Consider the following 13962-nt stretch of genomic DNA (forward strand, 5'->3'; position numbering starts at 1 on the left):
AAAATAATATATTTATAAAGAAAATTAATTTTCTGAATTCTTGTCTCCATCCTCAGTTCCTCATTAAAACACAATACGTATTCGTTAGCATGTTACTCGTCGATAAACACATATTTATTAATAAAAAAATAAAAATAAAACCTGACAACACAGTTTTAATGCTTTCCCGTCACGCGGCTAAAGCTTACATCCACATGCATACACAACTTAACTCAAAATAGTTATCATTTTATTTAAATATAAACTAATGTAATTTCACAACTTACATAGAACAAATTTCGCTTGTACAGTCGGCATACTGGTGTAGCCGCGTGGCTTAACGCACCAGGTACCGAGTCAACCGGGCGATCGAGTTCGAGACCCTGCCAGACCGAGTTACTTTTTTACACTTTAAATATTATTCATTTATTTAATTGTACCGCTCATCTGTGACGTCACAACATAATAGTTTACAGCATTTTTTGGAGTGTGGAGCGATTTAAAACTTTTTTTGTTTGCAAATATTATTACTTTTTAGTTCTCGAAAATTGTGCCTAAAAAAAAGTATGACCTTAATTAGGCGAAATCTCGAGATACTGAGGGTGACCTTGCTCTATAGCCTCATCCCCTTAATCTTTTAAATTCTACATTTAATGGCATCAATGACTCATACATAGAAGTAATCTGACCAAGTTTGTTCAAAATCGGTCAAGTAGCTTTGAAAATATAAGGTGATCTAGAGGCCAACACTGAAAACACGTATATGCGAACATTAACATCCGGTAAATTTCCACCCGGTATTTTGAGTTCCTTAAGAGTCAAAACGTCAAGATCCGGTGAAAATCACATATGCCCATATTGGACTGAACAATACTTTCTCTTCTAGAGTTATAGTTCTTCTGTAGTGCTATTTAGACCGGAAAATAAAAACTGAAGAAGACATAGAAAAGAGCTCCAAAAATACATTTTTATTGTTTATAATGTTAAATATTTCTCTTGCATGAATGAATTTTGCTGTCCAAAATTTTTTAGCGGTTGAGAAAAAAAGGCTCTGGACTTTAATCAGAACAATTCAGAATGGAGAAGTTGACTGGTTGGGACATATGTTGAGAGGCGAAAAATAGTGTTAAAAGAATCAGTAATAAGACACAAAATGCAAAAAAGGAAGACCGAGTTAAATTAAGGATTGTAGATGTTTAAAAAAAAAATGGGAGGAGAAAACAGGATCTTCATAAATTTACCTGATTTAGAGGGAATTCAGATGGATATGAGAGATCTATCTCAGTGCAGAGCCGTATGATAATCGATTAAATTTATGGAAAACTGGGGTATAACAATTATTTCAATATATTTTGATTAAAAAATAATAATTTTTTTTTTTTTATTGGACCAATTCTTGATATTGATCCTTTTTCTTAAATTGTCGGAATATTTTAAATTGTTCTAGTTTCCTCTTTGAGCCATTTAATAGAGAAATATTTAAGATTTCATTTTTTTAAGGCGAGTAACCAGACAGTTATTGTTTCCTGAAAAAAACAAGAAAAGGTTTCCCGTAGTACTTCAAACTATGAAAAACTAATAAAATTTTGAGAAAAGGCATTGATAGACATAAGCATGAGAACAAATTCTCCTAATAGAGTTCACAAAATAATTGAATTTTTAAGGTTCAGTTTATTTAATTGTTTATTTTATTAAAATGTTAATTTAATTTATTTAATAACATTTAATTGCCTTTGATTTATGTAATGTAGTTTATCTTAATTTTACCTTATTTGTCTTGATTAGTACGTAATTTAGTACAGCTGTTATAATTTCATGTAATTATAGTTTTCTCCTCTTTGTTTATCTCGTATATATTTATTCCTCTATGCATAATTATTATAAAACATGTTTACTAGTACTTACTAGTAAATATTTATATCGTAATATTTTATATCGCAATTGGGTTATTTCATCGTAAAATGGGATTTATTTTTGAAAAAAATATATATATTATATTTTATTAAAATAAATATTTATTTTTGGAGAAATATTTTTAAAAAGTGTAAGTTGCGTCACTTTTAAGTCAAAATCCTGAATTTATCAAAATAATTACGCAATAGTATAAATAAAATAAAAAAAAATTTAAAAAGAATTATTACGTTTGACTATACTTGATTTTCGTGCACATTAATAAAATAATATGTACTCTTTACTAAATAAACTTATTTTGTTTGTGGTTGACTAGTTTCATCCTATTTTTTAGAACGTCTTCCTGTGGACTGAAAACCCTAGTTTTGAAGTGAAAAAATTAGTAGTTTAATGACTTAAGTAACTAATTTATTAATTTTTTCTAGTAGTTTTTTACGACCATAAAAAATTTTAAACTTGCTTGTTATTTTGTTTATACGAGTAGGTCAGCTGACTAGATATTATATGAACTTAATGAATGAAAAAGTACTTTGAAAGTGTGCTTGTTTTAGTAGCATCTTATGACAGCATCTTAGTCTTAGGAGAGGGTGAAATTAATTGGCGAAAAACAGAATGGTTTTCTTTAATGATTCCAATATATTCACTAAGAGCGGCTTAGATGTAACGCACGCTGGAACGTAACGGGGAAAAAAAGTCACACAAAGCGACAGGTGCTGCCGTCTTGTATTTTCATTTACCTACTATTATCATTGTAGAACTCGTTGACCCAGGCCCTCTCATTTTCATTCTGTCACCATTGTTATGATACGATAATAGCACAAGCGAAACGAGCCTTCAGTAAGAAATATAATTTGTTTACATCAAAAATTAATTTAAATGTCAGGAAAAGATTTTTGAAAGTATATGTTTGGGGTGTCGCTTTATATGGAAGTGAAGCTTGGACAATCGGAGTATCTGAGAAGAAAAGATTAGAGGCTTTTGAAATGTGGTGCTATAGGAGAATGTTAAAAATCAGATGGGTTGATAAAGTGACAAATGAAGAGGTATTGCGGCAAATAGATGAAGAACGAAGCATTTGGAAAAATATAGTTAAAAGAAGAGACAGACTTATAGGCCACATACTAAGGCATCCTGGAATAGTCGCTTTAATATTGGAAGGACAGGTAGAAGGGAAAAATTGTGTAGGCAGGCCACGTTTGGAATATGTAAAACAAATTGTTAGGGATGTAAGATGTATACCGAAATGAAACGACTAGCACTAGATAGGGAATCTTGGAGAGCTGCATCAAACCAGTCAAATGACTGGACAAAAAAAAAATGTTTTTATGGATTTTTATATTTGAATGTGTTTAAATAAGGTCCTTTTTTGTGTATATAATAAAATATCAAAATTTCTTTCAATTGCAGTTTTTAAGTGTTGATTATACCTTTGATTGAAGATGCATGCTAATATAGATAAACAATAATACAATAGGAAAATTCAGTTTACTGTATACTGTGTTTGGTTTGGCTTTGTACATAATGATTTGCTTTATTTTGCTTATTGTTTATTTTGTTTATTTTTATTTATTTGTTTATTATTTGCTTTATATGTTTATTGTTCTTAAAATCACAATATTAGATTTTTTTAATTTGTGAGATATTTTATCACAGTCTTTATTTGTATATATGTTAATATGAATTATTTTTTTAAAATTTTTTTTTTTAACTTATTTTTGGTTTTAATTATTTTGTTAGAAAGTGCATTTTGTCTGTGTTACTAAGAATTAAGTATTTTCTGAGTTAAATTCTAGGCGGTTGTCAGGTGTCATGTATGTGTTGAACAGTCTAGATCATACTTCTAAACGTAGCAACTGATTTGAGGTATTTTGAATGAGATTATCTGCTTTTTCTTAATAGTTTTTCTTTATATTTTGAAAGTATATTTTTGTTGTTAATATTTTGAGATGATAGTGAGATCAAGAAAATATATTTATTTATTTGTTTACTGTGTTATTGTACAAATGTATAGTCTAATTTGGTGATGTATTTTGTTTTTGTATGTTAACAAAAAGTTTCACAGATGTTATCTTGTTTCTCCTTACTGCAACAAGATATCATTAACATAATTGTACCGGTATAATCCTTTATACGAGAAATATTCTAAAAGATTTTTGCTACTTCTATTTGTGTAGCAGTTGATTTAAAACAAATTTAAAGATGCATTCCTTGATAATGTGTGGAAAAATAAGCACATTACAATGGCTTTATGCTAAAGATGCAAGGGAATAAATGTTGATAAATTTACTTTAACTTGAAACTATCTTGTACACCCTTTGTCTCATTCCTTAGAATAAAGAATTCAATTTTCATTTATTTTTAAATTGTGATCTTTAATTTTTTTTCATAATATTTTTATGCACTGAAAAAATGTAAACCTATCAATTTTGTAATCTGATTAGTTTTAAACTCAGGTTTTTTATTTATTGAAATAATTAATAATTTTAAATAGATTTATACTATATATCTTCATTTCAGTAAGAGGTTTAAGTAACATAAAAATTAAAATCAGAGATATATTATCATGTACAATAATAAATTTTACTAAGTGTAAGATTATAGTATAAGACTTATTTTCCTGTTCCATGATTGGAGTGATTTAATATTTCATAATCATATAGAATCATTTTTCTATGAATATATCTTATCAAATTACTTAATAGAAGTTAATATATAAGTGAAAATATATGTATATATATTTTTTTAATACTTTTATTTATAGTTGCGTAAACAATTAAAGTCATTAACGACTTATCAGTGTAATGTAACTGTACTGGTAAATCTGTAGTCTTGAACAAACTTAGGTCAACTACTCCTGAGATGTGTGATTAATTGAAACCCAACCACCAAAGAACACCGATGTCTAACAATCTAGTAGAAAATTATTTTTTTATTTTTTCCTATTTTTTTCTTTATCTTAAGCCGAATGATAGATTTTAAATATTTTAAGACAAGTAAGAATTTTTTTTTTTAAATTTAGTTTGTATATTCAAATTCCTATCAAATTCAATATCTTACTTTCTATTCATTTCAGTCACTCATATACTTTAGGTTTTATAACATACACATGAATTCAATTATTATGTTACACTTAGAAAAGAAATCATTATAGAATATTTATTTACTCTCTCCAAAAAAAAAATGTTTGAACTAAAATAACTTCTTAACAACTTTTCAAAGAAAAATATGCATTACTTTTGGTTGCATAGTGGGAGTGGGAGGTGTGAAAGAGGTTTCTTTATGTTTTAAGGTATGAATAGTATCAGAATATCATTAAGGAAACCCCAATTTAAGTGAATTGTGTGTGTGTGTGTGTGTGTGTGTGTATATATATATATATATATATATATATATATATATATATATATATATATAGGCCTACATATAGAAATTTGTGGCTCGAAAATCTCCAAAACTACTTGATCAATTTCACTGAAATTTAGATATGCTGTAGTAATGTATTTAATTTGTGCATGTGAAAATTTGTTGAAAATTAGTGTAGTCGTTCTTGAGTTATGTTCAATGTAAAGTTGAAAAACTTTGAGCGGGGCAAGTTAGAAGCGTGGTCCATTTTGATGCTGTACGTTTCGTTATCCGCGGTATCTATTAGATATTGGTTTGCTTGACATTTCTTCCACCACCACCCGAATTGGCCGCCCAAAAGCATAAGGCCGAATGTCTGTGCCACAAACGGCTACTGAGCCTCGAAACGGTTTAGCGACCAGTGTCTTAAATAGCTCGTAGAGCTAACCTAAAAGCGTAAGCGGAAAAAGCGTGGTACCAGACAACGCTCCCTTGTGATATACTAAAATGAGTAGGGGCATCCCGTCAACTACTAAAACATATATGATTATCAATAATTAAATTTATCTCGTCAAAGACTGCAATTCGCTGCCACGCCTAGGCCGCTGAATGCCAGCAAGTACCTGTCCACCATTAAAGCGCTTGGAGCCTTAGTCTGGCTGGTAGCCAGCCATATCTCTCGGTTAACTTCCTACAGCAGCACGGTAGGAGTTTTTTTCTTAGGTAAACTACTGAGGTCGGTTGAACGAAACTATCGCATCAAGGAACTCCCACACGGTCCGACAATGCGGTTCTCGCCACAATGACTCGCCGCTTATGTGTAGCAAATTTTCCCCTTGAGCGCTAAGTTCCAAGGTGGCCTGAGTTCTGCCCCTTCCCCCAAGAGCTGGGCAGTCGAACATCATGTGTTCGTTCGACTGGACCTCCCTGCAGACGCACAGCTCATCAGCTGCCAGGCGGAACCGAAACAAATGTTGGTTTAAATTTAATGGTTGGAGAGCACTCGGGCTCCCGTTGCCCTTAAAAACGAAGGAGAGGCATACAAACCTCCCAGATGCTATATAAATCTGTATAATCTATTTTTAGATATATTAAACCAAATTAAAATATAAAAATATTAAAAAATATTAAATTTACGAAAAGTCAGTCTTCTTACGCAGATCTGCGCAATATATATATTTTTTAAATAAATATTTTGTCGTAATTTCTATTAATAGTAGATAATATAATAAAATAAAATGAGATAAAAAGTTTTTTTTTTGGTGGCAAAAACGATTTTGGATTATCATCGCCTGGACACAATGAACTTGTTTTAAAACACTAAATGTTAAAAAATCACAATTGAAAATAAAAAAAAAACCTTTAAAAACAGTTAAAATATATCTTAAAATGAAAATTCTGTAGCCTATGCTAAAATCGAAATAAAAACACCAACATATATCACTATATATATATATATGATTAAGATAATAACATTACCATTTGCTGTATGGCAAAAGGTTTAAGCAGCTGAAACAAAGTAATTCAAATATTTGAATGTAAATGAACGACCCTAAGAAATCGTAAAACATAAGGTAACTTCGTTTCATTATCCCCTAAAATGGTTCGTATGTTAATCCCTAGGTTAAACTTGCGACGAAATGCCGCATAACAGATACAGTCCACAAGGATTTAATGTACATTTAGTTGGCAGTCGCAGCGAGCATAAAGGGGTGCATCAGTTTGCGTCATCAGATATCCATGAGTAAGCCTAGTGAGCCCTATTCGTAAACGGCAGATAATAACCTGCTCTCGACGGTTATTTCTGCTTGAGGAGCTCTGCGGTGATGTAGTGTTCTTAATTGGACTTAGTTTATTGTTCATGGTAGCATCCCATTCACTTTGCCAGTCATCATGAACTACTCTCTTCAAGAAACAGATAAGATCGTTAGAAGCAACGCAATTGGTAAAAGTAGGATGAAAACAAGTCTCCTTTGTCGCACTATCTGCGCGCTAATTGCCTGAAATTCCTGTGTGGCTTGAATCCAGCAGAAGCTCACTCCTGTATTACGTCTGATATTTTGCGAAATAGCAGACTGAATCTCACATGCAACAAGGTGTCTGGAGTATACGTTACTAAACGCCTGTAAGGCACTCATGGAATCCGAGCAAAAAAGTACATGTCGAAATGTTGGGCAAATATACTTAAGTCCATAGTAATAGCAAACAACTTCACAACAAAATTGCTGGAGAGGCCAATACGTATTGCCGATTGTCAACCACAAAAGCACATCCAACAGAATCATCGTTTTTAGATCTATAAACCGTAGCATCCGGAATCAAGCTATTTATAATATCATAAAATTTGTTCCGCAAAAAACCGGATTTAAGTTCTTTTTAATATACTGACATAGATCAAAGCAATAATTAACGAGAGAAGGCCGCCAAGGTGGATAATAACGTGGAGCGACTGTAAGGACTGGAGGCAATTGTATACCTACAGTTGAGAAAAGGCATTAAGCTCTGATGCCTAGTGGACCAGTAGATCTCAGCTGGTATCGATCAACATGCTGGTTGGAGAATAACGCATCAAAGGTTTGCAGTCCAATCAGCTGCGATGAATGTCCTGATCCACATCCGGTTTGAACCTTTTTCCATATAACAGGTGATTGTGTTGTACGAGAAATTAATTCACCGTAATTCAACCAAGATTTTTGTTTAGCATATCCTGCCCCCGAAGGGGAAGATCGCGCCATGTGACGATTCCATTCATCACACCACCCTCTCCGTACCTAGCCCAGATGGCTTTACTGGAGGTCATCTTCTAAACCCATAGGCTCATTGACATCTCTCAGCCATCATCTTGGTCTCTGTCAAAATGCCACCGATGCAAATGTCACGAATGACATTTCCATCGGTATAAACCCTATAAATTAACATAACAAAAAACAAATAACCAAGAAATAGACTGAATAGAACAAATTATAAATTTTGAGCTACATGCCCTACAACAAAAGAAAATTAAACGAAAGATACCGAAAATTAACAAAACAAAAACAATTAACACCAAAAACCTACAAAGACGCCTATCCTGGCAACTAAAACGCCCAAGTGATTCTGGCCAATCGTGTTACACGAACATCCCATTCCTACACGCCCTCCCCAACTCGCTGAAAAACCAAATATTTCCATAAAACTACTGTAACCCATTCGGCCCAGCTTTTCCAATTGACAGTCAAATCCAAGTAAGATCCAATATCTCTGAACTGCCACACAACTTCAAATGGTCTGTCCTCATAACGAAAACAGACATACAAAACGTGTAAAGCATTGTCCATTATACTATAACTCGGACACAGACGCGAATCAGCAAGGCCGAAACGAGCCAATTTACCCCTAAAAGCACCATGGCACGAAAGAAAGTGTGTGAAATATTTATTTGGAGATACCCAAGAGGCACCCCATAAATTCCACACATCATGGAAGAGACCATGCGCAAACCGCCGATTAGTTGTTTCATCCCCTCTGTTCTGCCACAATTGAAATCCACTACTCTCAACCTCTCTAATTTCAGATTTTTCAGATGGACCACCAACCATCACAGGATTTTTTGGAAGACTCGAAATGTTGCACATCTGTAGAGTCCACGCGTACAGAGGGTAAATACAAATTGGTTCGTCTAAGTGCCCAGAGGACGTCATTCAAGACTCACTACTTAGGCCATCCACGCGGTACGATAGTTTCTATCTTGGGTTACGGATTCGTTTCGTAAGTTATCGCAACACCATCAAGTGTAAGTGTAAGATGTTGTAATTTGTTTGTAACTTGTGTAAAGGTATATGTTGTAATTTATGTAATGTTTTTGGTGTAGTGCATGTGTATAGTGTAAAGTGTTCTGCAGCTCCGTTTGTAGTGGGAAAAAATGCTGCAGAGGCTAGGGCCGTGGGAACGCCAACTCCCAAAGTCTTAAAGAATAAGACGCACTGTCGGGGAAAACTTATAGTATGAAGAAGTAGGAATTAAGCTGGTACTATATAATTAAAATATGTATATGTATGTATTTTTCTATTTTTTGTTTTAGTGAATGAGTATGCGTTTAAAATATTAATGATGATAGTAATATTATAGAAAAATAATAAGGAAAAAATAATAACATTAATTTATTAATCTTTAATTATTACATTTTCAACTTAATTAGTTAATGAATTTTTTCTTTAATAGTTATTTTTTTACGGAATAAAAAAAACATAATGCATTGATAATATTTTATATAAAAAATAGAAAATTACAGTTTTTTTCTGCAATTAAAAGTAGTTTTACTTGTACTGCATTTTACGATGCTCATTTATTTTCAAATCAAATTAGTATAGCTAGTTTTTCAATAACTACTTCGCTATCTTTTCTACATCGAGTTATGTTAATAGAGGACATCTCTGTATAATATACGGTGAAGTGGTTGTTCTAGTCACATTTTTTAAGGAAAATTCCAGAACTGATGTAATCAATTTGATCTAGTCATCACCTTGGACAAGGTGACGACTTCTAGAGCTTCATAAATGATGATAGTGATCATAGTAGATTTTTCTGAATACAGAATGGCCATATTATTCATGTTATTAGAAAAATATTATTTTATTCCGAAATTTTTCGGTAAAAATAGTGTTCCTTGATTATGTATCCCTATTCACAGTGACAATAAATTTTCATGTTTTTAAAATAGAAGAAGCTCTTAAAAGAACAACAATGGGTATGTTTGTAAGTTCGAAAAATACGAAGCAATTACGCTAAGGATGAACGTATAATAACTAAAAGTTAATTTAATTTACCAAAAATAAACTTTTATTGAGTTTGTAATTATTGAATGAAAGAGAGGTGGAAGAGAAACTTTGAAAAGTAGTATTATCATAGAATGATATTTTCTTTAAATACAGAGTGATTCCTGTTACCCGAAGTCCGGTTACCCAATTTTAAATGTAATTTAAGAAAAAAAGATTTAGGTGGAATAAAAAAATGTATTTGTTACTTACAAAAGAGATTTAATAAAAAGCTATTACTTACATAATTGTTAAAGAATATGCTCAAAATACCCACCCCTTGCGGTTATACACGCACGGACTCTTTTCAGCATATTAGCAGAAACCTTTTTAAGAGTCGCATTGGAAATATTCGTGATTAAGTCTGTAATATTGACTTTAACTTCATCAATAGTGTGAGGATTATTTTTGAAGGCCTCGGATATAATATAGCCCCACAAAAAGTAGTCAGGAGTTGTGAGGTCTGGGGACCTTGGAGGCCATAAGCCCTTGCTTATTATTCGATCATCAAAGAACTCTTGCAGAAAATCCACGGTTTCTCGAGACGTGTGGTATGTAGTGCCGTCTTGCTGAAACCAGCAATACCGTTCTTGAGGTTCCAGGAGGGACACAAATCGGCGCACAATATTCCTGTATACTTCACCATTTACTGTCTGTTCGAATAATATGAGTCCGACTATACGATGACGAGATATCGCACACCACACACCAATTTTTTCAGGATGCAAAGATTTGTCTTGTAAAGCGTTAGGATTTTCAACGCCCAAATTCGACAGTTTTGACTGTTCACATAACCATCGAGATAGATCCAAGCTTCATCACTAAAGAACTGTGTTTAAAAATTCGATTCCGTTATCATTTACGAGAGACCTAAACCGACGGCAATATTGCAATCGCTTGTTTAAATCTGGAGGCTGAAGCTCTTGGACTAATCGTACGCGATACGGATACAATTTCAATTTTTTAGCAGCTTTCTGAACACTCGAATATGACAAACCGACTTGCGTGGAAAGTTTTCGTAAACTTTTCCGTGAATTGAGCAATCTTGTTTTCATATTCTCTAAAACGTCATCTGCCAAGCGAGTTGGTCGACCACTACGTTTTCTGTCGCAAACAATACCTGTCTCTCGAAATCGGTTTGCTAGCCTAGAAATTGACATTTTTTCTGACGGAGGAACACCAACAAATTTAATTAAAAATATTCTTTTACATTCGCGTACGATTTCGTAGCAAAATATTGTTCAAGAATTAAAACTCGTTGTTCTATGGTAAAAGACATTCTGTTCGTAACACGACCGGAAACGGCACAAAAGTTTACACAGCTCAAGGAGAATCAAGTCACACTGCCGTTTCTATACCGGTTGAGTAGCGCTATCAACTTCGTGTCACAAAACAAAATTTCCCTTTCTTAGAAAAAAATTGCCAGATATTAACAATTGGGTAACAGGACTAAAAAATCACCCTGTAGCTAAGAATTGCTTTATCTGTATAAAAATGTATAACAAGAATTTCTTTAAAAAACTGGAACTTAATAGCTTTAATTTTTTTGTTCTTAAATAAAAAAGAAAGCTGACAAAACGGTCGTAGGACTTTCCCGTCACGCGCTTATTTATGGGTAAAATATAATTAATAGATTAATAGAAAATATCCCACATTATAATTTCAAAATAATAATAATAATGGATTGAGGTCAAAACCCCAGTTTTTTAAATACGGTATTACAAAAATGCTTCTATTTCAACAACTTTAAATATGAAAATCGTTTTCAGCGCCCTTGAAAATGTACAAATTGATACCTAACTCGACCATGTTTGTTACGTTTAACGTGAACCTCAACGTGGAAGTCAAATTTCAATTTTATAAAAAATTTGTTTTTCAAGCAGTCTTGATTACAATAAAAAAGGGGAAAAATAAAAATGTTAAAAAGTGCATCAGTTTTGTTTTTAAAGCAGTCTTGATTAAAATAAAATAGGGAAAGAAGAAAAATGTTAAAAAATGCATGGCTTTTGATCGGGTACGACTACACGGTGAGGTTAAGGGCTCCTTTATACGCGTAATTAGACGACATTAGAAGAAACCACAATGAAAAACAACCATCATACCGATCACAACGACGCTTCAAAGTTTAGAGCATATTTTTGGGGTGCAGTTATGAAAAAATTTTTTTACAAATATTGTTATTTTTTAATCGCTAATAAACGTGCCAAAGAAAAATACGACCTTAATTATGTGAAATCTCGAAATACTGAGGTTGACCTGACTCTACAGTCTCAGCCCCTTGACCTTTAAGTTGAAACTTTAATGGCATCAATGTCCCATACATAGAAGTAATCTGACCAAGTTTTATCAAAGTCGGTCCAGTAGTTCTGAAGATTTAGTTCTGGTGATTTAGAGGCAAACACTGAACACATGTACATAAGAAAATTAACAACCGGAAAATTTCCCATCCGGTTTTTTGGGTTCCTTAGGTGTCAAAACGTCAAGATTCGGTGAAAATCTCATCTGCCGAAATTGGACCGATTACAGTACTTTCTCTTCTAGAGCTACAGCTCTGCTATAGCGCTATCTAAACGGGAGAGTAAAATTATAGGATGTAAAATCGTGGTATTATTTAATTCATTAATTTTTTCATTTTAATTTTTTTTTTAAGGAGTGGTTTAACTGTTTTTATTCATAAGATGCCGCTACACAATTATTGATGTTTACAATTATACGAGTAGTGTTTTACGCGCTACCTGGTAGTAGTGTTTTTATATACCGTACTCACCAGCGCGTGATAAGGAAAACAATCAATATAGGTTACTACGAACTCTGTTACAATCTAAAGAAATGCTTTTTAAAATCACTGCACTGTGAATCACAGTGCAGTGAATATTTCTATATGAATATATTCTTTAGCCGCGACATGAATTTATTTGTAATTAGCAAAATCGTAAAAATCTAGTTGTTTTAAATTGCTTAAAACATCTGTTTGCCAAATTAATATAATATTTAAAGAAAAATATTTGGATGATGCATACAAATTTCGTAAAATGGTTATTATTTGGTGACATACAATTGTGCGCCGCACACCCTCTCGTAGATTGTTTCTAAATAATTTTTGAGTTTGTTCCGTCGAATATAACCAACCTGAAACAATTGAATTTTTTACAGTTGACACAAATATAATAAAGACATATTTATATGTCTTTATTATAAAGAGATAAATTATTTATTAACACTCTACATAAAATTGAAGGAAATGTTTATTTTATTTTTCACGCATAAAGAATTCGATACAACGTAACTTGCTACACGTAGTCCAGTTTGTAGCCACCGATAACCCTTAATCTGTAACTGGTGGAGGCATCAGTTACAGAAGACTACGTAAGTGTATATATAGACATCCCGGTAGCTACTGACCAAACTTAAGTACTAACTCGTGACATCAAACAAACAAAAGCTGGTCATATGCTCTGTCTCACTTCATTTTTCCTCTGTCCGCCATTTTTTTCCCCAATAAAGATTTATATCTAAAAGTATACCGACATATTTTAATAGAATTTGATGTAAATTTACCCATTAACATTTTCTGCAAAAGAAATAAATTTGAAATCTTTTCCTTTGAAATTGCGACCATTAATAGTTTTTTTAATCATTAATACCTCTGTAAATATTATTTGTATCAAATTATATTTTATAGATAAAATGTCAAAAATGAGATCTCATTTCTTTAAATTAGTTGATAAATAGTTGAGATATGGCAGAAATTGTAAAGATCATTTTTGTTTATTTTCATTACCCGAATTAATCGCTTAAGTTTGGCTTACACCTCACGGAACACTGTATTTACACATCACACAAGCTTATATAACGTACTTTGATAAAAAGATCTTTGATAATTTAGATTTAGACCAAATCAACTTCCTTTATTTTTCTTTATAGCCTTCGAAACCAT

At 32.4% G+C, this 13962-nt stretch overlaps 1 long non-coding RNA gene across 1 annotated transcript in view; it reads left to right on the forward strand.

The window, feature by feature from the left end:
- LOC142321502 (uncharacterized) overlaps positions 1–9299 on the forward strand; it is a 176083-nt gene extending 166784 nt beyond the window's left edge. Inside the window, exon 5 of the long non-coding RNA XR_012755647.1 lies at positions 8786–9299. This is a non-coding gene — a long non-coding RNA (uncharacterized LOC142321502). The remainder of the gene's footprint in view (positions 1–8785) is intronic.
- The last annotated feature ends 4663 nt before the right edge of the window (positions 9300–13962 follow it).

The sequence above is a fragment of the Lycorma delicatula genome, chromosome 3, assembly GCF_047948215.1.
Source record: "Lycorma delicatula isolate Av1 chromosome 3, ASM4794821v1, whole genome shotgun sequence".
NCBI classification, from domain to species: Eukaryota; Metazoa; Arthropoda; class Insecta; order Hemiptera; family Fulgoridae; genus Lycorma; species Lycorma delicatula.